This window comes from Panthera onca, chromosome A2 (assembly GCF_046562875.1).
Source record: "Panthera onca isolate mPanOnc1 chromosome A2, mPanOnc1 haplotype 2, whole genome shotgun sequence".
NCBI classification, from domain to species: domain Eukaryota; kingdom Metazoa; phylum Chordata; class Mammalia; order Carnivora; family Felidae; genus Panthera; species Panthera onca.
In genome coordinates, this window is record NC_138340.1 from 99853298 (window position 1) to 99881220 (window position 27923).

A 27923-nucleotide genomic window follows, 5' to 3' on the forward strand; every position below is an offset into this window, starting at 1 on the left:
CCACAGCTAACATCATCCTCAACGGGGAAAAACTGAGAGCTTTTTCCCTGAGATCAGGAACACGACAGGGATGCCCACTGTCACCGCTGTTGTTTAATATAGTGCTGGAAGTTCTAGCATCAGCAATCAGACAACAAAAGGAAATCAAAGGCATCAAAATTGGCAAAGATGAAGTCAAGCTTTCACTCTTTGCAGATGACATGATATTATACATGGAAAATCCGATAGACTCCACCAAAAGTCTGCTAGAACTGATACATGAATTCAGCAAAGTTGCAGGATACAAAATCAATGTGCAGAAATCAGTTGCATTCTTATACACTAACAATGAAGCAACAGAAAGACAAATGAAGAAACTGATCCCATTCACAATTGCACCAAGTAGCATAAAATACCTAGGAATAAATCTAACCAAAGATGTAAAAGATCTGTATGCTGAAAACTATAGAAAGCTTATGCAGGTAATTGAAGAAGATATAAAGAAATGGAAAGACATTCCCTGCTCATGGATTGGAAGAATAAATATTGTCAAAATGTCAATACTACCCAAAGCTATCTACACATTCAATGCAATCCCAATCAAAATTGCACCAGCATTCTTCTCGAAACTAGAACAAGCAATCCTAAAATTCATATGGAACCACAAAAGGCCCCGAATAGCCAAAGTAATTTTGAAGAAGAAGACCAAAGCAGGAGGCATCACAATCCCAGACTTTAGCCTCTACTACAAAGCTGTCATCATCAAGACAGCATGGTATTGGCATAAAAACAGACACATAGACCAATGGAATAGAATAGAAACCCCAGAACTAGACCCACAAACGTATGGCCAACTCATCTTTGACAAAGCAGGAAAGAACATCCAATGGAAAAAAGACAGTCTCTTTAACAAATGGTGCTGGGAGAACTGGACAGCAACATGCAGAAGGTTGAAACTAGACCACTTTCTCACACCATTCACAAAAATAAACTCAAAATGGATAAAGGACCTGAATGTGAGACAGGAAACCATCAAAACCTTAGAGGAGAAAGCAGGAAAAGACCTCTCTGACCTCAGCCGTAGCAATCTCTTACTCGGCACATCCCCAAAGGCAAGGGAATTAAAAGCAAAAGTGAATTACTGGGACCTTATGAAGATAAAAAGCTTCTGCACAGCAAAGGAAACAACCAACAAAACTAAAAGGCAACCAACGGAATGGGAAAAGATATTTGCAAATGACACATCGGACAAAGGGCTAGTATCCAAAATCTATAAAGAGCTCATCAAACTCCACACCCGAAAAACAAATAACCCAGTGAAGAAATGGGCAGAAAACATGAATAGACACTTCTCTAAAGAAGACATCCGGATGGCCAACAGGCACATGAAAAGATGTTCAACGTCGCTCCTTATCAGGGAAATACAAATCAAAACCACACTCAGATACCACCTCACGCCAGTCAGAGTGGCCAAAATGAAGAAATCAGGAGACTATAGATGCTGGAGAGGATGTGGAGAAACAGGAACCCTCTTGCACTGTTGGTGGGAATGCAAATTGGTGCAGCCGCTCTGGAAAGCAGTGTGGAGGTTCCTCAGAAAATTAAAAATAGACCTACCCTATGACCCAGCAATAGCACTGCTAGGAATTTATCCAAGGGATACAGGAGTACTGATGCATAGGGGCACCTGTACCCCAATGTTTATAGCGGCACTCTCAACAATAGCCAAATTATGGAAAGAGCCGAAATGTCCATCAACTGATGAATGGATAAAGAAATTGTGGTTTATATACACAATGGAATACTACGTGGCAATGAGAAAAAATGAAATATGGCCTTTTGTAGCAACATGGATGGAACTGGAGAGTGTGATGCTAAGTGAAATAAGCCATACAGAGAAAGACAGATACCATATGGTTTCACTCTTATGTGGATCCTGAGAAACATAACAGAAACCCATGGGGGAGGGGAAGGAAAAAAAAAAAAAAAAAAGAGGTTAGAGTGGGAGAGAGCCAAAGCATTAGAGACTGTTAAAAACTGAGAAGAAACTGAGGGTTGATGGGGGGTGGGAGGGAGGGCAGGGTCGGAGGGAGGGCAGGGTGGGTGATGGGTATTGAGGAGGGCACTTTTTGGGATGAGCACTGGGTGTTGTATGGAAACCAATTTGACAGTAAATTTCATATATTAAAAAATAAAAAAAAATAAAAAATAAAAAAAAAATAAAAAAAATAAAAAAAAAAATTTTTGTACAAATTATGTGGATTTTTTTTTTAATTTTAAGGGAATTCTTTAAACTACAAAGTACTGAGAGGAACTAGATTAATTCAGAGCTCTGTTTTTCTTCTACTATATTTAAAAGAATGCGGAGAGATAAATGTGCCTTAATTGTTAAGAAAACTGATGATTGATCTAATAAATGGATGAAAGAGCTTATTCACATAAAAATACCTGTCTTTGAAGCTAAGGTCAGTCGAAATCTAGATTCTGAATATATGCAGTTTACATAAGTAAAACCTGCCTGAAGGCAGATTTGGGCAACACACCCAATTTTAAGAAACATCATTTTGTACTAAAGACAACAGTCTGCCTTTTTGATCCCATTCTTCTTTTTATTCAGCTTACACTGGCTTTCTCAGCCATGTCTGAACCTCTCTCTCTTCACCTACATGGCAAAATGCCAGTCATATATTCTACTCGAAAGGAAGATATTGCTGATTATGGAGTACAGCTTTTTTGAAAGCAATATAAATTCCCCCACATTTACCCTCAGATTGTATGAAAACGGGAAAAACTATATGAAACCAAAAATCCAGAGCATGTGTTTCTAACAGATCCCTTTTTAACAAATATCATCATCTAAAATCTGGACAACTAAAACATTTCTACCCTATGGTTACAGGGGAGTGAGTTCTACCCTTATGAATGTGTAGACCTGTACAAAGCACCAAGGATATAGAAATGAACAAGAAACAACCCCTCAACTCAAGGAAGTCACAGTGCTGTGGGATGATTAAAGGTACCAATGCTAGCCTGAATTTTAACAGAGCCCCTCTGCAACAACAATTTCTGCCTGGGAGCACAGAAAAGGTAGGGATGATCTTTGACATGGAATTTAGAAAGTGAATATACATTCCCCAAATGAAAAAGACTGGAAGGGCATTTCACGAAGAAAGAACAGCAGGCACCAAGGCAAGAAAGCAAAAAAGTGCCGGCAATAGCAGATGTGGCAAAGTTCTAGCTCAGCAGAAGAATTTGAAAATGATTGTAGGAAGTGCCTTTGGCCTGAATGATAAATTAACAGTTACATAGACGTTCAGTTTATATGTGACTGAGTTTCACACACCTAAAGACCTCCATATTGAAGTGATTGATTGGTGTCTCAGACTAGTTCTTTGTTCAGCTATAGTGGTAATTGCCTTTATTCAAAAACAGAATCTTTTTTTCCTTGCCAAGAAAGGAGTGATTTTACTTTGCCTCTCTTCTCTTTTGGTTCTTTCCATTTATGTTTTACAGACACATGACACACCCTTTAAGCCAGCATTTCAGTGAAAAAACCTAGCCAATCCAGTTATAACATCATCATTGGTGATGTTAACATAGAGACAGTTGCCTTCTTGTTGCTCAACAGGGTGAGACTGAAAACGGCTTGGGCATGTGCATGGAGCCAACGTGTCTGGCTTCAGCCACCTCCTTCTCCTACATTGCCAAAGAAGCAGAAGCAAAGGAACCATCTCCTTATTGTTCTCTTGCATAAATGGGCCAGCTGCCCATGGGGGGTGGGTGGTGTCTAGGCATTTACGTGACCTGCTATGGAAGGGTGGGGTTACTGTCTCAAAATCCCTGCTCTTAAAAACTAAGGAAAGGAGGCCCTTCCAACTAAGTAAAGGAACAGAGAATAAAAAAATTGACCTGCAAGCCTGCTTGCTGCTATTAATAGGAAAGAATGCTAGAATGCCACTGCTAACAGGGACAGCTGAAAGAAAATGCAGTCTAGGCTGCCATAGGAAATGTAAAGATTGCCAGCTCTTCACTATGCTGTCCAGCATCAAAAGGCCACCACATTTTTCTTTGGACAAGATACACACAAGCAAGCTCTTTTGAATCTGGCATCACCGATGTTGAAACGCAGTTTTGCAGAGCAGTTTATGATGACATTTATGAGCTATGCCTCACAGTGACCTCTCAAGGTGAGTGAAGGCAGTCCAACAGATGGGAAAACCAAAGCGTCAGGAGCCCCAGTGCAGGTCTCAGCAAGTTGAAGCCCAGCAAAGGGAGTGATGAACCAATAGACTGTTTAAACCAACAAATTTAACTCCCAGTGGGGGTGTGTTTGTTCTCGAATGGGAGACGAAAAGTATATTTAGTGAGAGAAGTTAGATAAAGAAAAACACTGGGGGGAGGGGGAATATAGGAAGCCGATCGAAATCAAACCCATCTTTAATACGCAGCCAACTCAAAGCATGAAAACGTGGACTCAAGAAATAGTACAAATGTTCCTATATAGGACAGTTTCCTACTCCACTAATAAAGAAGCTGCTTCCAGCAAAACTGAGAGGCAGAAAGTAATTCAAAGATATAAGACACACAGATTACATACAATTCCAGCCAGAAAAACCAGCAAAAGTTCAAGCTCAGACCACATCATCAAACAGCCAGACGTAGACTTGGTGGCTGCAGAGATAACCTATACATTGCCCAGATAGGTTCGAATGATGACATCTTTGTCAATGTCCTGACATCATGACGACTTCTGTATAACCCTTTAGCTCAGAGAGCCTACACCCTCAGTGTACTCCCTTTAAAGTATCATGTCACATTACTACCATATAAGATTCTGGGTAAAGATCTATTTTTCTGTCAAAAAAATTTTAAATTAAATTCCTCCAGCATGATAACTGTTTTTAAACAAATTTATTTTAGAGGTGGCAAAATCTGTGAGACAAAAGTTAAGATGTGTCATTGCACTTTTTTTTATGAGCACATTTTTTCCTCTTTAAAATCTTGATTCAATCCTATTTGCCATCAGTGAGGTATAAAAAGACTGCATAGCACAGGAGAGACCATTGACAACCTTGTCAAAAAGGAGGTCATATCTCACCATGCTAACTGCTGTCAGGAATAAATTTCAGGTACTGGGATTCTGCTTTTCAGATCTTAGCTTATGTTGTTGCTATTGTGCATGTAGCCTACTGAAAGCCATATTCTTTTCCTCCTCCTCCTCCTCCTTCTTCTTCTTCTTCTTCTTCTTCTTCTTCTTCTTCTTCTTCTTCTTCTTCTTCTTCTTCTTCCTCCTCCTCCTCCTCCTCCTCCTCCTCCTCCTCCTCCTCCTCCTTGTTCTCTTCTTCTTCTTCTTCTTCTTCTTCTTCTTCTTCTTCTTCTTCTTCTTCTTCTTAGTTGTATTAAGTTTTGCATCTGCATTGGAAACATGGTCTCAGGCCAACCTGAATTTGGATCCCACCTCCCAGCTTACGAGCTGGAAACCTTGAGTTTTCTCCATTTTTCTGTTTGATCTCTCAGAGTTTTCCTATCTTTTTCTGTTAAAAATGACATCAGGTTATTTTGAAGGCAAACTGAAGGGCTATGTTAAAGCAAATAGTGAATGGTGAGTGACACTGTGATCCATCCAGCTGCTGAAAAAGAAACTGGAGCACCACCTTTGATGTGTTGCTCTCCCTGCCAACCTGTCAGTCCCTTCCTCTCCACTCCAACTCCCACTGCTTCCTCTCAGGCCATCAGGCTCACATCTCTCATGTAACCCCCTACACTCTCTATGCTGCCACCATACTGTGCTTTCTCAACCACAATGTATGTGATCCTGTCTTTGGCTGCTTTGACTCTTCCTCTGCTGCACTCGGAGTAAAGTCAAGGCAACTCTTTACTTGGCTCCAATACACCTCCCTTTCCCATCTCACCTCTCACTCTATCCCTTCCTCTACCCCTTCCTATCCCTCTTACAACTCTCTCTGCTCCAACCATACTGGAATAGTTATAGTAGTTAATATTCGAATTAGAATTATCTAAGATTTAATTTAAGTTCCACATCTCCGAAAGCTTCGCTGACTCATCTTCTCACCACACCCAGTCTGAATTGAAAGCACCTTCCAAAGTCTCCCAAAGCACCTCATGCCCCCTTAATCATAGCACATTTTTTCTCTGGTTAGTGATCACCTGTGGGCTCCTTAAAAATATGGATTGTCCTTTTTTTTCTTTGTAATCCTGACATTTAACACAGTGCTTGGCACGTGGGATGAGCTTCTTGATTGTGAATGAATAAATGAATTCATATACCTAGCACAGTGTTAAAATGCATTCAGTGAAGGCTAGCATGGTTTGTTTTCCTTCTTTCTCAGATAAGGTCCAGAATCAAGGGATTTCTGGAATGGTGATTGTTCTGTAAGAACTTCTGTAAAGTTTTATCCTCCCTGTATACATCCCAGGACATAACTGCCTACTTTCTACCCCTCCTTCCCATCTCTTTAAACAGACACACACACACACACACACACACACACACAAACCCCACATCCCACAGAGGCATCTCTAGCATTTCAGGGAGATCCCTTAAACTAACCTGCCCTTCCATGGAACTTCTAGACATTAGACCCTTGCATTCCCCAAGAGTCATTCAGGGAGCTTCTTAAAATGTAGATGTCTCTTTCCCATCACACCCCCAGCAAGTCTGGGGTATAACCCAATGATTATAATTTTCAAAAGCTCTCCTTAGAGTAGTTCAGAAGATCTGCCTGGATTGGAAACTGCTGCCGAGAGGTCAAACTTATCGTTTCAAAGTCTAAAAGGAAACATAACTCTGTCTGCTTCTTTCCCCCTACTCGGCAGTAAGCCAGGCATGCTGCTGCTGCCAGAGAGGAAACAAAAAGGAAGTGTGTATTTTTATTCATGTGCTTATTTATACTTTGTGTTGTACTTATTTACACTCCCAACACAATTTAGGGAGCCCTGGAACATTGTTGTATTCTATCAACAAATGGGAAATCATGGAACCTCACAAAGTCCATGTCCATGAGATAGCCAGTCCTTCTAAATGTAAAGAATTTGCTTCCTGTGACTTCAAAAAGGGTCCTTCTGCAATATCATGTCTCCCTTTCCTGACACTCTTCACAAAGTTGTACAACTTTGGGACCATGATGCTTCTGAGGGAACTCAGCAATTTCTTGTGCTGTCAGTTTGCATTTCTGTGACATCACTTACACAAAAAAATACTAGTCGGGAAAAAGTATCGGGGCAAGAAGAGGGAAAAGTATTGGAACTAATAGAAACTAGAGGTTTTTATAATGCCCATTACAATTGGTGTGGAGTTCTCCTTTTTGACATTATAGCATTACAAAGTAAATAAATGAGTATTTATTTTTTAAAACCTAAACCAACTTGGAGCTTCTCCCATTTGTGGTCTAGAAATCATCTCAGATTTGTTGCATGAGTACTCAAGAAGTTAAATTTCCATAATTTTTCTATTTCTTATTTTATTTCCATGCTACTTCCCTTTAAGTATTCTTCCTCAAGGGACTGAAGGAAAAGTGCAATTGTACTTCAGTATTATGACTTTGGGAAATCTCAAACAATTTTGCCTATTGCCTCAGTGCATCCTTTTTCATTTTCTCCTGGGGGAACAAAAATGCCAAAGTCTAGAAAGAGAGTTGCTTTCTGAAATATTGTCAAGCAGTCTAGAAAAGGAAAAGTTGAGTTTCAGAGAAATAGGTCTTTTAGTTCTTTTTTCTTCCTTTTGGTGCCACCAACTTCATTTTGCATGTGTGATTTCCACATTCAGTAGGAAGGTCTCACCACCGCACCACTCTGAACTTAGAGCTGATGACACTGATATGGAAATCTGCCGGGACTAGTATGATTCTGTGTCCTGTCTCTGACCCCTTTCCCAAATTCCCAAGTAATTTTGGACTGCTTTTATTGTAGAGTGATCGGGAATATTAGGCATACTCATCAGTGCGGGATCTCATTTCTTCCACTGCTACATAAGAATAGAGAAGCAGGGGCTGGCTACAGCCCTACAGGGGCTGATATAGAGCCTAGAAAGACCTTCTTTGGCTTAGAAATCCTCTATTTTAAGTGGTTCCAAGATTTTTAATTTCTTCCCATTCTGATAGTGATCACTAGCAATAAGCCTGACCAAATGGGAATTTCCTCAAAGCACATCCTTCTTGGTATAGCAAAGTCTCAGCAACAAAAAATAATATACCAGTTTTGGGGTCTTCTGTGACCCTACTTGGGTGGCCAAGGTATAGTCCCTTCTAAATCTCTTCACTTCTGACAATCCATCTGCCCTCCTCTAGGGGTCCCAGGGGAAAATCACTGTGCACTTGCACAAATCCCCTGTATTCCTCCTTAAGACCCAGCTACCAGAAGACATGCATGACGCTCTTGGAGCAACTTCTCTGCTACTGTCCTATGAGGCCATTTTTCCTTGATATGCCAGTAATTTCCAAACTGAAGTGGGTGTGTAAGGAAATATCCTCCCCCCACAGCCATCACACCCTGCTATTAGGCTGCAAAACAGTGCTGCCTTATACTTAGCTTTTTATTAGCCCCACTATTTTTCCAGCCTCATCTCCTGAGGACTCTGGCCCTGGTCCAAAGAGGGAGGGCTCAGAGGTAATGAGGGTGCCAACTTCCTTTGATGCCCTTGTTTTAGAAATTTCTCCCCAGAATGAGTTACGTCCTCATTTAGTACACAGTAGGAAGGCCTTGAGGGTCATCTTTAACCCCCAATGATTTAACGCCAAAAGGCAGAGGATCAGCTATGTGGCTCTGTTCACCCATTTCTGCTCCCCACGAGGCTATTTTAGATCTCTAGGAATACCTCTCATGGGAAGTCATGTCTGAATTTATGATAGGCATATAGCTTACGTCCTTATCCTGAGATTTCTTTCATTCCACTTCTTACCTCACCATGTTAAAACAACAATAACTCTTCATTCGTTCATTCTTCCATTTGGTAAGTGTTCATTGAGTGCCTCATATTATATTTCGGACGCTATTCCAAGTGTTTGGGTGATGTCAATGAGCAAAAAAGGTAAAAAAAAAAAAAAAATCTTTGCCCTCATGGAGTTTCATCCCAGTGAAACAATAAACAAAACAAAATGCAAAAGTAAGTTATATAGTAGGTTAGAATATGTGCTGTAGAGTATATAGAACTGGATAAGAGAGATCAGGAGCAAAGGAAGTGAGTAGGGAACTGGGTGCAATTTAGATAGAATAATCAGGGAACGGCTCACTGAGAGGGTGACATTTGAGCAAGACTAGAGCCAGGTGAGTGAGTTAGCATTTTGGTATCTGGGATAAGAGCTTTCCAGGCAAAAATAATAGCTAGTAGAAATACTTAAGGAGGCATGTTCTAGAAATGGCAATGAGAAGAATATGGATGGAGCAGAGTGAGAGACGGAATGAGAACCAGATTACTTTGCCAGGCCTAGGACATTGGTTGTTTGCAAAATACCTTCTCCTACATTTAATATTCTCAACCTTGTAAAATAAGTTCCATAGTCAAAATAATAGAGACAGATAATTCAAAACTCTTTTTTAGCCAACACTGTCAAATCTCTTTCAGTAAAATATTTGTATCAGAACAGTGATGTATAAATAATGCTGATAAACATGATGGAATATTCATCTGTTTTCCCTTTCTACCCCTCCTTCAGGGCCCTGAATAATCCCCCTGCAGAATGTCCACCCATATTGGTGATGTTTCACTACAATTATGGAGAATTGGCTTCAATTCTGAGGCCACACAGAGATGAAATTTCATGAGGGAAAGTTTGTTCATTTAAAAAATCAAGTTTTACATGTGTAGCATTTTAGTATGCTACAGAAAAATAATGCCTCCAGGGAAACAGGAGGCCCAAACTAGGAGGAGCCATTAACAGCACTTGACAACTTGGAGAAACCAAGGAGCTGCACAGCCAGAGCCCACAGCCAGTCCTTCAGCAGGTCCTGTCAGCATTTCTCTCAGTATATCCCCACTCTGCTTTGCCCCACCCCGACACTACCACTCCAGCCTCCAGCTCTTACCTTGGCTACAGCAGCTCCTAACTGGTATCTCACCATGCTGTCTTCACTCCTTTCTGGAGAGGAGGGAGAAAACATAGGCCACTAGAAAACATAGGGATGATCTTGGGTGGCCCTTGAAAGCCACATGAGGAGTTTGGATTTTTTTTTTTCAAGTGAGAGGGGAAACCACTATAGTGTTGTGATCTGGGAAATAACATGATCTGTTTAAGTTTAGAAAGAAATAAAAGCTCTTGGTTACTGTACTAGGAGCTGAAGCAGGGAGACCAGCCAGGAGGCTGCTGTAGCAGAAGAAATGAACAAAGACCTTGAGGCTCTCTGGCTCTTCTTTGGAAACTCCAAGCTTCTTCCGACCTCATGACCTTTGCTTTTCCCATATCCTTAGTCTTGAACACTGTTTTCCCAGATCATCAAATGCCTCACTCTCTCCATTCATTCCTGTCTTCATTTAAATGTCACCTCCACGGCGGCTTTCCCTGACCACTCTATCAAAGACAACCCCCATCTCTGCCAGGCATCCTCTGCCTTCTCACTTTTTCCTCCTATTATTTATTATTATAACCTGACATTTCACATAGCATATATGTTTCTTGTTTAGTCTGTCTCTTCCAGAGAAGTTTATATTCCACGGAAGCAGAGACCTTGTCAGTCTTTTTTGCTGCTATCCTTCTAGCACCTGGAGCTGTGCCTGGCACAGAGTAAACCTAATAGGGACCGAATAAATACTTGTTGCATGCATGCATGGGTGGATAGATGGATGGATAAATATGTTTATCTGTTTATAGCTCAGTGTAAAACAAATTAAATGGGACCAAGTCATACTTCTTAAAAAACACTTGTATTTCCAGAAAAAAGGAGATAATGTGTAAAAAGCACCAAGATTCCTGATACATAATAACCATTCATTTTTACTGAGGGCTCACTCTATTCTAGGCAGTACCATGAGTTTTACTTAATTTGTCTGAATCCTTCAGCAGCCCTAAGAGGTACATATTATTATTCTGATTTTACAGATGAGGAAACTGAAACTTGGATACCTACCCACTATGCACTCTTGGGAACACTTGTAAATTCATTGCCTTCACTTCTGAGAAGCCCTTGAAAAGGTGGCTTTAGCCTTGAAAAAGAAAAGTTGCTGATAGGCTTGTTTAAAAGCCGAGAAGTTGTTATAGTTTTAAAGCCTAAATTGGACCCGATGTCAGCTGATCCGATGACCTTCCCTTTTTTTATCTCATGTAATCCGGTAATCTCCCAGTGATGAGCAAAGCTGTACACTCCATTAATACTTGGTGCAGTTAGACGACGCTGCTTCCAGCCTCAGGTGCCCAGCAGGAAGCCATAAATTGACAATACAGATCTGAATGGGGCAGCATGGTCACAGGCCGGTCACCTTTCCTATCCATCCTGGCTCATGGAGCTTGCTGCACTGATTTACTGCTCACGTCCTCTTTGACCAATGGACTGGACATTTCTAGTCAAAAAACACCTTACTGAATCTCACCTGAAAAGTTAAACAAAATTCCCTGTGTATTCTCCACTCTCAGGATGGACTAGTATCCCCAAAATATGTGAATTTCCTCAGAGGAAGGACATGTGTTTAGTCAAAGTAGTATTGTGAGCTTCAAATTTGGAACTTAAAAAGGCACTGGGAGAAGTAAGTACATGCAGATATACTGCATCCTTAACAATATAGTCATCATAGAATCAATTTAATTTTCACTAAAAATATTTTCTTATGTTTCTATGCATAGACACAAAAAGGATCCCCTTCCTAAAAATATAGACTATGCCATAAATATCTTATATTTTAGATTATCCACTCTTGGAACATGGTGTTTATGTTTATCCCTTTGATTATTAATTATAAAGTTTATATTTTTATGTTGTATCCTAATAACATTAGCATGTCCCACCCCCTTGTATGGAGAGACTAGGTGATTCACCTCTTCTCATCTTTAGGGTTTAATTTCTAAAGATTTTATTATGAAGGAGTTACCTTTTATAAAGATTTGGCATGCCTGTTTTTTTCCCTCCTTTTTCAGCAATGGATTCTCTTCTGAGACACATACTGTTTTGTAGGAAGGCAGTCTGAGAAGCAATTTGTTCAAGAGCAGGGATTGTGGTCCGTACAGAAAAATGTACCAAAAATCTCTTTCCAGGACAAATCAGGAGGATATATGGGTCTAATCCTGCACATCTCATGGGTGCAGGGCTTGCTTATACTTCAGGACCTGAGGCTATTTACAAATAAACGCAGGCCAAGGTGATATTCTTCTCTGAGGTAGCACCATGAGGGGAATTACAGAGTCTTTTGGTTAATGACCTATTTGAAATAATGCAACACCCTTGAATCAGGGACAGAATTTCAGCTGATGCAATGCCAAGTTGGGTGGGCCAATACTGAGTACTATGATGAAAGCGCTTCACAATGGTTTCCAAAGAATGAGGGCCAGAAACACTAAAACAAATACTTTCACAGAACTGCAAGAAAAAGGACTTCCAGTGATGAGCCCCATGGACAAAGGCTGTCTTGGCTCTATGGCTCTAAGCACAGCCCTGGGAACCATTAGAGAGGGGCTCTGGCAGATCTCAACTGACACATGAGTGAATAGCAGGAGGCAAGGGAAGGAAGCTGGGGCCCACCCCAATCCAGACTTCAGAGATGCAAGGCTGTCTCACACACACACACACACACACACACACACACACACACACACACACCATTGTTTTTAGGAAGACACATTTTATGGGGCACCTGGGTGGCTCAGTTGGATAAGCATCCAACTTCAGCTCAGGTCATGATCTCAGTTTGTGGGTTCGATCCCCCGTGTCAGGCTCTGTGCTGACAACTCAGAGACTGGAGTCTGCTTTGGATTCTGTGTATCCCTCTCTCTCTGCCACTCTCCTGCTTTCACTCTGTCTCTCTTTCTCAAAAACAAATAAACATTAAAAAAAATTTTTTAAAGGAAAACACATTTCACATTTGTATGATAAACAAATATTATCACAATAAATCATCTCCTCTTCTCACAGATGTGGGAAAGATGAGAGCTCTTTAGAAGGAACATAGAAGTGGGGTGCCTGGGTGGCTCAGTCAGTTGAGCGTCCAATCTCGGTTCAGGTCATGACCCCCCAGTTTGTGGGTTCGAGCCCTGTGTCAGGCTCTGTGCTGACAGCTCAGAGCCTGGAGCCTGCTTCAGATTCTGTGTCTCCCTCTCTCTCTGCCTCTGCCCCCACTCACACTGTGTGTCTCTCTCCTTCAAAAATAAATAAACATTAAAAGAAATTTTTTTAAGGAAGATAGAAGACTTAGAGACTTGGGCTCCCAGATGTGAAGGTGGTCTGTGAATGATCAGTTGATGGAACAGTCAGCTTTCAGTTTCACTCTATTTTTTGTGCTTCAGGAAGTTTTGGACATATTCTTTAGCATGCCTCTGCAGGGAAAGCATATCAGTAAGGGGCCCAGGTGGAAGGATGAGGTACAACTCTAGGCTAGTCAATTTCTTCCTTAAAATCATCCCTCTCCCCACACCCAGCATCAGTAATTCTGGGTTATCTCCCACAACTCATGCTCAGGCTTATGTACTCCCAGCTTCCTCACCCTCATCCTTCACATGAGTGGTCCTCTATCCAGTGCTCCTCCTCTGGATGCTCTAATGGCTCCATCTTTCCTATCATCCAAAGGAGCTAAAATGTCACCTCCTGGGAGAGACCCTCCCTGACCACACTGTCTAAAGTATTACCTCTCTTTTTATTCTGTAATAACCCTATTTATTTTTCTCATTGCCCTCTTTCTAACCTGTAAGTCTTTAAGACCTCGCTCTCCTATTTGAGCATAAGGGTTTTTTAATGTTTATTTTATTTTTGAGAGAGACAGAGACAGAGCATGAGCAGGGAGGTGCAGAGAGAGAGGGAGACACAGAATTCAAAGTAGGCTCCAGGCTCTGAGCTGTCAGCACAGAGCCCAATATGGGGCTCAAATCCACAAACCATGAGATCATGACCTGAGCCAAAGTCAGACGCCCAACTGACTGACTGAGCCACCCAGATGCCCCTGAACATAAGTTCTTTTAGACTAGGGACCATATCTTCTTTTTTACCAGTCTCCACTCAGTTCAGTGACTGGCACATAGAAAGTATTCAATAGATATTTATTGAGTGAATGAAAAGGCTTAGCTGAAGCCCTGCCTTTTCCACTTCAGTCCACAATGATCTTCTCTTTTTCTGGTTCTGTAAAGCTTTTGAAGTGGGTTCTGCATTCACATTGTGCAGCACTTCATTATAGGGTCTTGATAGTCCCATAGTGCTGCCATCTTACTTCATTTATATGCTACTGGGATTAGGGATAAGACTTCCTAAACCCCCTTTTTTCCCAAACCCCCAGCATGGATCTGGATTAACTTGTCTTGAAGTAATAGAAATGATAACTCTAGGAGAAGAGTCTCACCGACCCCTACACCCTCTTAACCCTTCTCAAGAACTTGAGACCTGTCTCCCAGATACTGCTCTAAGAACATGACATGAAACTGCAAGCTTAGTTTCTGAGTGTCTGGAGCAAGCTGTCACCTTCGGCAAAGCAGGTTTGCTTGTGGAATTCTTGAACTTCATATAAACATTGCTCATTTCAGGCATGCTGTGAAAAATCTAAACAGTTCTAAATTAAGTGCTGATTGTAAGTTATTGCAGATTTCCTCCTGTTGCTTCCAGATTATTTGTTTAAAAGGATCTGGTAAATACCAGATCTTTATTATGATAACTAATGTCCTGCCAAAAGAAGAAGGGAAAAAATCCTTTCAAAATTATTCTGCAGGGAGATGCAGGTGGCTCTTCCCAGCAGTGCACATTTCCCCCCAGGCAGCCTATCACTTCTAAGCCTTGGAAAGAGCCCTTTTAAGATTGGGACCTGCTTTCAAAATTGCTTTGACTAAGAAGCCAAAGCCTGTCGTCTTGCTAACATTTGCTCTATGTTGTCGGTCTTAAGTGGTCAGCAAAATAACCCCCAAATGCCGGAATCCAAATGAATAATTCAGGCACTGAACTTTAGAATATATGCTTGATTCTTCAAGATAGGGAGCCCTACCACCTGTCAAATGCTTGAAATGGGATGAGGCAGGAAGAAGACAGCAGTGTACAAAATGCAAAAAAAAAAAAAAAATCATTTAGCTGAACATCAACTCCAGATTTCCAATTTAGCCAAAATGGGAGCTCACAGTCCTGGCTCAATTTTAACTGGAGGAAAAATGGTGAAAGTGAAGGAAAGAAACATTGGTTTTTCATCAGAGGCTTCATCATGGAAGATGTCCTAAAATCTCAATTCTAGTGATCCAGTGTTTTCAAGACTTTATTTGTGCTGTGCTCTCCAGATAGCACCACACACATACATACATACACACACACTGTCACCACCACCACATGTCTCCAGAGTCACTCTACCAGTAACTCTGATTAATTCTTAAACTACTATTGCTCTGGCAAGTCCATCAAGGAAGCTAAGTCAGGGTTACTGTGAAACATTGACAAGGTCTCATTTCCATATAAGATAAAGCTGTGTACCAAGTGGATACATGATCAAAATGAAATAATGAAGAAAAAAAAACAACTGTACTACTTTTTTTCAAGTTTTCAATTTAAATTTTAGTTGGTTAACATACTTGTAATATTGGTTTCAGAAGTATAATTTAGTGATTCATCACTCACATGTAACATACAGCGCTCATCACAACAAGTGACAATTGTACTATTTTTGAGCATTGCTATGGACTGAATTGTATCTGAAATTCATGTTTAAGCCCTAGAGATGCCAGTGTGACTGTATTTGGTGTTAAGGCCTATAAAGAGGTTACTAAGGTTAACTAAGGCTATAAAGGTAGAGCCTTAATGCATTAAGACTAGTGTCCTTATGAGAACTAGAGTTCTTATAAGAAGGGACACCAGGGAACTATCTTCTCTGTACACATGCACAAAGGAAAGGCCATGTGAGGATTCAGCAAGAAGGCAGCCATCTATAAAGCAGGAAGAGAGGTCTTTCCAAAAACCAGCTCTGACAGTGTCTTGATTTTGGACTTGTAGCCTCCAGAACTGTGAGAAAATTCATTTCTGTTATTTAAGTCACCCAGTCTGTGGTATTCTGTGATGGCAGCCTGGGCAGACTAAGATAGACATTTAATATCGCTTGGTGACCACCAAGTGCTCCATGTGCTTTATCTCATTTAATCTTCACGATAATCCTGTGAGGTAGGCACTATTATTGTCCCCATTTTGAATATGAGGAAACTGAGGCATAGAACAGTTATATAACTTTCCCATCCAAAGTCACACACAGTGTCAGAGCTTTCTGACTCCAGATAGGTATTAGAATAAGTAAACGAAAATAAATATCTTTCAGATACATCAAGGCCTAAAATGGATTTTATTATGGCTTAACATGTGTCATCTATTCCTTCTGTTTATATTCTGGGATTTTTGTCAGTAGTAGCAAGTTGAACTTAACCTGAGTTAATATTCTCAGTCTAAATTAACAAATGTAATGAGCTCATAATGCTCACATTTAATCAATACCCACCAGGGAACAGTTACATTATCACTTTTCTCACACTGTTTTGCCTTTAGCAGATGGCGTAATCTGTTATTGAGCATAAAATGGTAGGTGGATTTAAATCTTTTCATTAAGTGATGCTGTCAAGTACTGCAGTTATAGCTGCAAATCTTGACTCATCTGGTGGGAAATGTGCTCTGGATTCTAAGAAACCTGTTCTTTCCTTAGTGCATAGAATTTAATGTGAAGAATAAGACAATCAAGAAACATGTCCTAAAATATCTGTTTTTACCTAGTGTACCATTTATTTTCCAAGAACATTAACAGAGTATGTGGATTTTTTATATGGGGGACCCATGAAAAATAGGAATGCTGGGAACCAATACATTTGTAGAACATCAGAATGGTGATAAATCCAGACTTGGATTTACACAAATTTTGGCTCCATTTTTAGTTGCCACACACTACAACTGTAGTCCAGACAAGTTACTTAATCCTTCTCTACCTCATTTTCAGTGTGTGTAAAGTGCAAAAAAACACATCAACTTCCAAAAGTTATTATAAGAATTAAATGATATGATGTTTATTGAGAGCTCAGCGTTTTGCCTTGCAAGTACTCCATGTTCAATAAATGTTAGCCATAGTAATTGACACCTGAATAAAGTAGGTTTTCTCTCACTATTTACTTATCTGGCCATTCAGCATCCAGGAAAACTCATTTTTGGCTCATGTATGTAATTGAAAAAGACCCTGTAGGTACATTTAAGGTAACTTCAAGCCCTCAGAAGATATAAGGAGGAAGAAAACAGATCTAGAAGTTAAAAAAAAAAAGAATCATTTTCCAAATGAAGAACTGTTATTTTCTGGCTCCCAAGAGACTTGCCAATGATAAACAGCAAAAAGCAGGAGATGATTACACTTTACATAAGAGCCAGCTATTTATAAAAGAGCTTAAATGATGCACAACATACATCATTGGGTCCACCAGCACAGTACAGACAGGAATGCAAACCACTCTGGAGTTGATGGGAATGCCTTAGCAAATATCACACAAAGTCACTGAAGTGAGCTTGAACCCCAGTGACATAGACCCTGACATTAAATTAGCAACAGCCAAAGACCTAAGAAACCCCAGGCTTAAATAACAGAAATTGGTCAGGTAGAAATCACATGCAAACCATGACCCTTAATGTGGCTGTTGTTGTTTATCAGAGCCCACATTGCCCTGATATGAAATCATTGCCTTGGTAACCCAGTGAGAGAGGGCAGACTGGTGAAAACCTTTAAAGGACAGGGTCAGGAAAATCCACCTATGACTTATATTTTATGACAATGACAGGTAACTGTTCCCCAAAATATGTGTTTCCCCTTCACAGTATAAAATTGTGGCAAAATATGTTGTGCAGCCAGGAATATAATTTCTAAGCCTGCTTTGCGTCTTAGCAATACCATATGCCTGACCTGGCTAATGGGGTGTGAATGGAAGTGATATGTGCCACTTCCAGGGCCCACTGGTACAATTTTCCAAACTTCCCCCATGGTGCTAATCTCCTGCAGCCACCAGACACAGAAAATCACCCAATGACCTTGGAAGCTAAATGCAGAAGACTGCAGAGCCTCCATTAACCTGGGCCCCTGAATGACTGGGAACAGCCCCTCCTCCCTAACTCCCCATTTGCCTTAAACAACTTGGGACATATTCTGAGCAAGAAACAAACTTCTATTGTATGTGAGCCCTTACACATTCTAGCACCTGCTGGTTATAACAGCTAGTATTATTCTAACTAGTATAAGCTATAAATATTTGGCACATGAGTATTACTACAGAGAAGATAGCACAGGAATAGAATCACTTTTTCTGTTTTCTGTTTCCATTCTGATATATTGAGCATGTTTCAAGAATAGTTATTAAATTTTGAATGAATGAATGTCTGGCCTGTGTTGACCTGTGTCAAATAATCTAACTTCTCTTTGCCTTTAATTTATAAAATCCACAATTAGCATCAGACTATTGCCACTTTATTGAAATATAGTGAAGATGAATAAAATGATACCTGACATACCACTCTGAGCTCCTTGGGGTAAAAAGTATAGTAAATTAAGTACAGAATAAACACAATCAGGTTTTCAATGTACCTATTAAACACATATCCAGGGGGTGCCTGGGTGGCTCAGTCCGTTAAGTATCTGACTTCGGTTCAGGTCATGATCTCAGGGTTCGTGGGTTTGAGCCCCACATCAGGCTCTGTGCTGACCACTCAAGGCCTGGAGCCTGCTTTGGATTCTGTGTCTCCCTCTCTCTCTCTGCCCCTTGTCCACTCACTCTGTATCTCTGTGTCTCTCAAAAATAAATAAATGTTAAATTTTTTTTAATTTAAACACAAATCCAGGAGAAGTCATGTTACATAAAACTCGCAGTTATCTTGCACAGCAAAGGAAACCTCAACAAAACAAAAAGTCATCCTACAGAATGGGAGAAGATATTTGAAAATGATATATCTGGTAAGGAGTTAATATCCAAAATATATAAAGAACTCACACAGGCATCACCATTCTGGACTTCAAGTTATATTACAAAGCTGTAGTGATCAAAACAGTATGGTACTAGCCCAAAAATAGACACGTGGATCAATAGAGCAGAATAGAAAACCCAGAAATTAACCCACAACTATATGGTCAATTAATCATCAACAAGGCAGGAAAGAATATTAAATGGGAAAAAGACAATCTCTTCATATCAGGAAAACTGGAGAGCAATATGCAAAAGAATGAAACTGGACCACTTTTTTACACCATACATAAAAATAAATTCAAAGTGAATTAAAAACCTAAATGTGAAACATGAAACCATTAAAATCCTAGAGAACACAGGCAGTAACCTCTCTGACATCAGCTGTAGCAACTTCTTACTAAATATATCTCCTGAAGCAAGGGAAACAAAAGCAGAAATAAACTATTGGGACTCATCAAAATAAAAAAGCTTCTGCACAGTGAAGGAAACGATCAACAAAACTAAAAGGCAACCTATGGAATAGAAGAAGATATTTGCAAATTACATATCAGATAAAGGGTTAGTATCCAAAATATATAAAGAACTTACAAAATTCAACACTCCAAAAATAAATAATCTAATTAAAAATGGGCAGAAGACATAAACAGACATTTTTTCAAAGAAGACAACCAGATGACCAATAGACACATGAAAAGATGTTCAACATCACTCATCATCTGGGAAATACAAATCAAAACTACAATGAGCTATCACCTCACACCTGTCAGAATGGCTAAAATCAACAACACAAGAAAAACCAGGGTTGGTGAGGATGTGGAGAAAGGAAAACCATCTTGCACTGTTGATGGGAATGCAAACTGGTGCAACTACTCTGGAAAACCGTATGGAGTTTCCTCAAAAAGTTAAAAATAGAATTAGTCTACAATCCAGCAATTGCACTACTAGATATTTATCCAAACAATACAAAAATACCGATTTGAAGGGACACAGACACCCCAATGTTTATAGCAGAATTATTAACAATAGCCAAATTATGGAAAGAACCAAAATGCCCATTGATTAATGAATGGATAAAGAAGTTGTGGTGTATATATATATATATATATATATATAGTGGAATATTACTCAGCCATAAAAAAGAATGAAATCTTGCCATTTGGAATGAAGTGGATGGAGCTAGAATGTATTATGCTAAGTGAAATAAGTCAATCAGAGAAAGACAAATACCATATGATTTCACTCATATGTAGAATTTAAGAAACAAAACAGATGAGCATAGAAAAGAGAGAGAGACAAACCAAGAAACAGATTCTTAACAATAGCAAACAAACTGATGGTTACCAGAGGGGAGGTAGGTGGGAGGATGGGTTAAATAGGTGATGAGGATTAAGGAGTGCACGTGTGATGAGCACCAGGTCGTGTATGGACGTGTTGAATCACTACATTGTACACCTGAAATTAATAGTATACTGTATGTTAATTAACTGGAATTTAAATGAATACTTAAAAAAAACCCAAATAACTCACACAACTCAACACCAAAAAAACAAACAATCCAATTTAAAAATGGGCAAAGGACCTGAATCGACATTTTTCCAAAGAAGACATATAGATGGCCAACACATGAAAGATGCTTAACATCACTAATTATCAGGGAAGTGCAAATCAAAACCACAATGAGATGTCACCTTCCACTTTCAGAATGACTGAAATCAGAAAGATAAGAAATAACAAGTATTGGTGAGGATGTGGAGAAAAAGGAACTCTCATGTACTATTGGTGGGAAGGTAAATTGTAATAGTCACTGTGGAAAACAGTAATGGAGATTCCTCAAAAAGTTAAAAATCCAAATACCATGTGATCCAGTAATTCTGCTACTGGGTATTTATCCAAATAAAACAAAAACTCTAAATCAAAAAGACAGGCACCCCTATGTTTATCACAGCATTATTTATAATAGCCAACAGCCAAGATATTGAAGCAAGCTAAATGTCCATTGATAGACGAGTGGATAAAGATGTGAGATAGACACACACACACACTTATGTGGCCATAAAAAAAGGATGAGATCTTGCCATTTGCAGCAATATGGATGGACCTAGAGGGTATTATGCTAAGTGAAATAAGTCAGACTGAGGAAGACAAATACCATATGATTTCACTCATATGTGGGATCTAAAAAAACAAAACAAATGAGTAAACAAACAAAAGGTAGATTCAGACCTATACATATAGAGAACAAACTGATGGTTGATAGAGGGGCGTGGGGTAGGGGATGGGCAAAATGGGCAAAATGGGAAAAGGAGAGTGGAAGATACAGGCTTCCAATTATGGGGTGAATAAGTCATGGGAATAAAAAGGTACGATAGAGAGTATAGTTAATGATACTACACCACTAATAGGGTCTCTGGCCTTTTGTGCTGATATTTAAAACTATAAGTATATTTTCAAGCATATTTTTCACTAATTTGATTTTATATTAATATCTGTTAAAGGTGACCTTACACTATATTTGACCCAGGTTCCAAAAAGGAAGACAAACACTTAATGGCTTAAAGGTAGGCTGCAGTTAGCCAAAATGGGAAGATGAGTTATTTTTCACCTCATGATCTAAACTAAGGGAAATCCCCCAACCCAGACCTTTGGCACCAAGGCATTAAAGATGCATCCCTTTGATGCCATGGTGGATGGAGCAGAGCAGTGAATCAGCGATATAGAAAACAATATTATGGTGAATAATAAAGCAGAAAAAAAGAGGGAAACTAAAGCAAAAGAGTACAATATAAGAATTAGAGAACTCAGTGACTCATTAAAAAGGAATAACGTCTGAATCATAGGAGTCCCAGAAGATGAAGAAAGAGAAAAAGGGATAGAAGGTTTATGGGAACAAATCATAGCAGAAAACTTTCCTAAGCTGGGGAAGGACACAGACATCAAAATCCAAAAAGCACAGAGAATTCTTAATAGATTCAACAAAAACCAACCATCAACAAGGCATATCAAATGAACTATTGGGACCTTGTCAAAATAAAAAGCTTCTGCACAGTGAAGGAAACAATCAGAAAACTAAAAGGCAACTGATGGAATGGGAGAAGATATTTGCCAACTACATATCAGATACAGGGTTAGTATCCAAAATCTATAAAGAACTTATCAAACTCAACACCCAAAAAAACAAATAATCCAGTGAAGAAATGGGCAAAAGACATGAATAGACACTTCTCCAAAGAAGACACCCAGATGGCCAACCAACACATGAAAAAATGCTCCACATCACTCATCATAAGGGACATACAAATCAAAATCACCATGAGATACCACCTCACAGCTGTCAGAGTGGCTAACAGTAACAACTCAGGCAACAACAGATGTTGGTGAAGCTGCGGAGATAGAGGATCTCTTTTGCACTGCTGGTGGGAATGCAAACTGGTGCAGCCACTCTGGAAAAAAGGATGGAGGTTCCTCAAAAAGTTAAAAATATAACTATACTATGACCCAGCAATTGCACTACTAGGTATTTATCCAAGGGATACAGGGATGCTGTTTCAAAGGGGCACATGCACCCCCATGTGTATAGCAGCACTATCAACAATAGCCAAATTATGGAAAGAGCCCAAACGTCCATCAATGGATGAATGGATAAAGAAGATGTGGTATATATATATATATATATATATATATATATATATATATACACACACACACACACACACACACACACACACACACACACACACAATGGAGTATTACTCGGCAATCAAAAAGAATGAAATCTTGCCATCTGCAACTACATGGATAGAACTAGAGGATATCATGCTAAGCAAAATTAGTCAGTCAGAGAAAGACAAATATCATATGACTTCATTCATATGAGGACTTTAAGATACAAAACAGGTGAACATAAGGAAGGGAAGCAAAAATCATATAAAAACAGCGTGTGGGACAAAAACATAAGAGACTCTTAAATATGGAGAATAAACAGAGGGTTGCTGGAGGGGTTGTGGGAGGGGGCATGAGCTAAATGGGTAAGGGGCATTAAGGAATCTACTTCTGAAATCATTGTTGCACTATATGCTAACTAACTTGGATGTAAATTTAAAAAAAAAAAAAGGCATATCATAATAAAATTCACAAAATACACAGATAAGGAAAGAATTATGAAAGCAGCAAAGGAAAAAAAAATCCTTAACCTATAAGTGAAGACAGATCAAGTTTGTAGCAAACCTATCCACAGAAACTTGGCAGGCAGCAAGAAGAGGCAGGATATATTCAGTGTGCTGAATTGGAAAAATATGCAGACAAGAATTCTTTATCCAGCAAGGCTGTCATTCAAATTAGAAAGAGAGATAAAGAGTTTCCCAGACAAACAAAAACTAAAGGAGTTCAGGATCACTAAACCAGCCCTGCAAGAAATCTTAAGGGGGACTCTCTGAGGGGAGAAAAGATGAAACAAAATAAAAAAGACCAAAGCAACAAAGACTAGAAAGGACCAGAGAACACCACCAGAAACTCCAACTCTACAGGCAATACAATGGCAATAAATTCCTATCTTTCAGTACTCACTCTTTTTTTTTTTTTACTTTTATTGTATTTTATTTTTTTAATATGAAATTTATTGTCAAATTGGTTTCCATACAACACCCACTGCTCATCCCAACAAGTGCCCTCCTCAATGCCCATCACCCACTTTCCCCTCCCTTCCACCCCCCATCAACCCTCAGTTTATTCTCAGTTTTTAAGAGTCTCTTATGGTTCTTTCAGTATACTCACTCTAAATTTCAATGGAGTAAAAGCTCCAAACAAAACACATAGGTTATCAGAATGGATAAGAAAACAAGACCCATCTATATTGCTGCTTACAAGAGACCCATTTTAGACCTAAAGACACCTTCAGATTGAAAGTAAAGGGATGGAGAACCATCTATCATGCTAATGGTCACCAAAAGAAAGCCAGAGTAGCCATACTTATATCAAACAATCTAGATTTTAAAATAAAGACTGGAACAAGAGGGGTGCCTGAGTGGCTTGGTCAGTTAAGCATCCGACTTCGGCTCAGGTCATGATCTCACGATCCGTGAGTTCGAGCCCCGTGTCGGGCTCTGTGCTGACAGCTCAGAGCCTGGAGCCTGTTTCAGATTCTGTGTCTCCCTCTCTTTCTTCTCCTCCCCTGTTCATGCTCTGTCTCTCTCTGTCTCAAAAATAAATAAACGTTAAAAAAATTTTTTTTTAAAAAGACTATAACAAGAGATGAAGAAGGGCATTATATCATAAATAAGGGGTCTATCCACCAAGAAAACCTAACAATTATAAGCATTTATGCCTCCAACATGGAACACCCAAAAATATAAATCAATCACAAACATAAAGAAACTCATTGATAATAATACCATATTGGTATAGGAATTCAACACCCTACTTACAGCAATAGATAGATCATCTAAGCAGAAAATCAATAAGGGAACAATGGCTTTGAATGACTCACTGAACCGGATGGACTTAACAGATATATTCAGAATATTTCATCCTAAAGCAGCAGAATACACATTCTTCTTGAGTGCACACGGAACATTCTTCATAATAGGTTACATACTAGGACACAAATCAGCCCTCAACAAGTACAAAAAGATTGAGATCATACTGTGCATTATTTTCAGACTATAATATTATGAAACTCAAAATCAACAGCAAGAAAAAATTTGGAAAGACAACAAATACTTGGAGATTAAAAAACATCCTACTAAAGAACGAATGGGTTAACAAAGAAGTTAAATAGGAAATTAAAAAGTACATGGAAGCCAATGAAAATAGTAACACAACAACCCAAAACCTCTGGGGTGCAGCAAAGGTGGTCATAAGAGGGAAGTATATAGAAGCCAGGCCTTCCTAAAGAAGAAAGAAAGGTCTCAGATACACAACCTAGCATTATGCCTTAAAGAGCTGGGAAAATACCAGCAAATAAAACCCCAAACCAGGAGAAGACAGGAAATAATAAAGATTAGAGCAGAAATCAGTGCTATTGAAATTAAATTTAATTTAGGGGCGCCTGAGTGGCTCAGTCTGTTAAGCGGTCGACTTCGGCTCAGGTCATGATTTCGCGGTCCGTGAGTTCGAGCCCCTCGTCGAGCTCTGTGCTGACAGCTCAGAGCCTGGAGCCTGTTTCAGATTCTGTGTCTCCCTCTCTCTGACCCTCCCCCGTTCATGCTCTGTCTCTCTCCATCTCAAAAATAAATAAACGTTAAAAAAAAAATTTTTTTTAAAGAAATTAAATTTAATTTAAAAAACAGTAGAACAGATCAATGAAACCAGGAGCTGGTTCTTTGAAAGAATAAACAAAATTGATAAACCCCTAGCCAGATAGATCAAAAAGAAAAAGGAAAGGACCCAAATAAATAAAATCAAGAATGAAAGAGGAGAAATCACAATCAACACTGCAGAAATACAAACAATAATTAGAGAATATTATGAGCAATTATACGCCAATAAATTGGGCAATCTGGAAGAAATGGACAAATTCCTAGAAACGTATAAACTACTAAAACTGAAACAAGAAGAAATAGAAAATTTGAGCAGACCCATAACCAGTAAATAAATTGAATTAGTAATCAAAAATCTCCCAAAAAATGAGTGCAGGGCTGGATGGCTTTCCAGGGGAATTCTACCAAACATTTAAAGAAGAGTTAACACCTATTCTTTTGAAGCTGTTCCAAAAAATAGAAACTGAAAGAAAACTTACAGACTCATTCTACGAGGCCAGCCTTACCTTGATTCCAAACCCAAACAAAGACCCCACTAAAAAGAACTGTAGATCAATTTCCCTAATGAACATGGATGCAAAAATCCTCAACAAGATACTAGCCAACCAGGTCCAACAATACATTAAAAGAATTATTCACTACAATCAAGTGGGATTTTTACCTGGGATGTGGGGCTGGTTCAATATCCACAAATCAATAAATATGTGACCATAGGCACAACAGTGTATCTAATACAACCGTGTACAACATTTAAATACAACCCAAGCTCCAAGCTGTGTCATAGAGTATTCTGGGATAGGAGCTAAGGGGAAATGTCCTATGTTTTGCTATCTGTGCTGCAAATTTAGGCTTTTAAGGTTACCATTGTTTTTCAACCTGGCCAGCAGGCATAACACTATGGATCTTTGTTATGATTTGGAAATTTTAGATGCTCAAATTAAGAGGCTGCCATCTTGAATTGGCCAAAACTCATGTCATTCTCACAAATGCAAAGTCTTAATTACGTGATCTCTGGTCTTGACCCACCCACTTTACCACAGCATTAAAAGCCTAATGTCCGTCTGTTTTTCTTTTACATATTCATACTTGGGCCAGGAAACCTTATTGGGAATATAGAAACATTGAAGTTGGGGCGCCTGGGTGGCTCATTCGGTTAAGCGGCCGACTTCGGCTCAGGTCATGATCTCGCGGTCCGTGAGTTCAAGCCCTGCGTCGGGCTCTGTGCTGACAGCTCAGAGCTTGGAGCCTGTTTCAGATTCTGTGTCTCCCTCTCTCTGACCCTCCGCTGTTCATGCTCTGTCTCTCTCTGTCTCAAAAATAAATAAACGTTAAAAAAAAAAAAAGAAGAAAAAAAGAAACATTGAAGTAAGTGGTAGCCATTTGGCCAGGCAGACTTCTGAAAAAAAAAGTTTTTAGGAGAGAAGACCTTCTTTGGATGACACCTGTGCCCCAGGAAAATTGGCATATTATTATGAGCAGAGGGAAAAATGTCATTCGATCACATGGGAATAATTGTTTGCAGGCAAGAGATCATGTAATATACAGCAATTGTGGATTCTAAGGGCAATATTCCAAACCATGATATAAGCTCAGTTGTCTGTCGAAGGTTAATGGGGTAATGTCCTTGTTTACTCCAACTCAGAGCTATATTAACTTTGTAAACTATTGAGTATAGGTTCTGTCTTTTGTCAGTAAGGGTCAGAATTTAATGTTCTTCAGGTAACTATAGGATTTCATGTTTAATGGAGTGTTTGTCCCTCTTTTCAGCAGACTACAAACATTCTCCTTTCTAAGACTCTCCTCTGAAAAGAGACCCATAGAGGTGAGAGTCTTTGCTGACAGCCTTTTTTTTTTTTTTTTTACTTTGTTTAAGAAATCTGTCAGGCATTGTGTTATGAGAATACCTGGCCTGCCTGTAGCTCTGCTTTACCCAGGACTACTGCAGCATAAGGTTTAAATCATCAGGTTCCCTGAGGCCAGCAAGTGTTCCACAGTATTTCTCATCAAGGTTCTCCTTACAAGCTGCCAAAATGGCTGCCAATTCTGTAAGAAAAGCCATTCAAATGACTCTGGTCTATGGGGTGGGAATGGGGGGGTGGGCAGATCCAGAATGTATCAAAGCAGTGAACTGATTGACTGCATTTTTACTTTTTAACCAATTGTTCTGGCAGCCTGAAGAAGAGGGTTAGATGATCTGTCCCCAGTTGAATGCTATTGTCGTCAGAGTGAAGGATGCCAGTTTCAATGACTGCAGTGCCATATTCGACATCTGGTAGCTTGGGAGCAAAATGATTATTGCCGGGAGTAGCAGTGTCAACTATGACTTTTGTATGATATTTATACATCCTTTGCTCTGTGAAGATACTGACCAAGATGACAGTGGAACTCCAAGATAAGTCCTTGACAGAAGCAGCTTCAGGGAAGTAGGTGCACCGACAGATTGCCCACTGTGTGGGATTTAGAAATGGCCCATGTCCACCTTCTCAGGTCACTGTCTTTTTGTTTGCTGGTAAAAAAAAAAAAAAATCTTGTTTCACTGTAATTCAAAAATGCTAAATCGGTATCCCAAAGTTGTGGGAAGCCTTTGCCTATTTTACACTTAGAA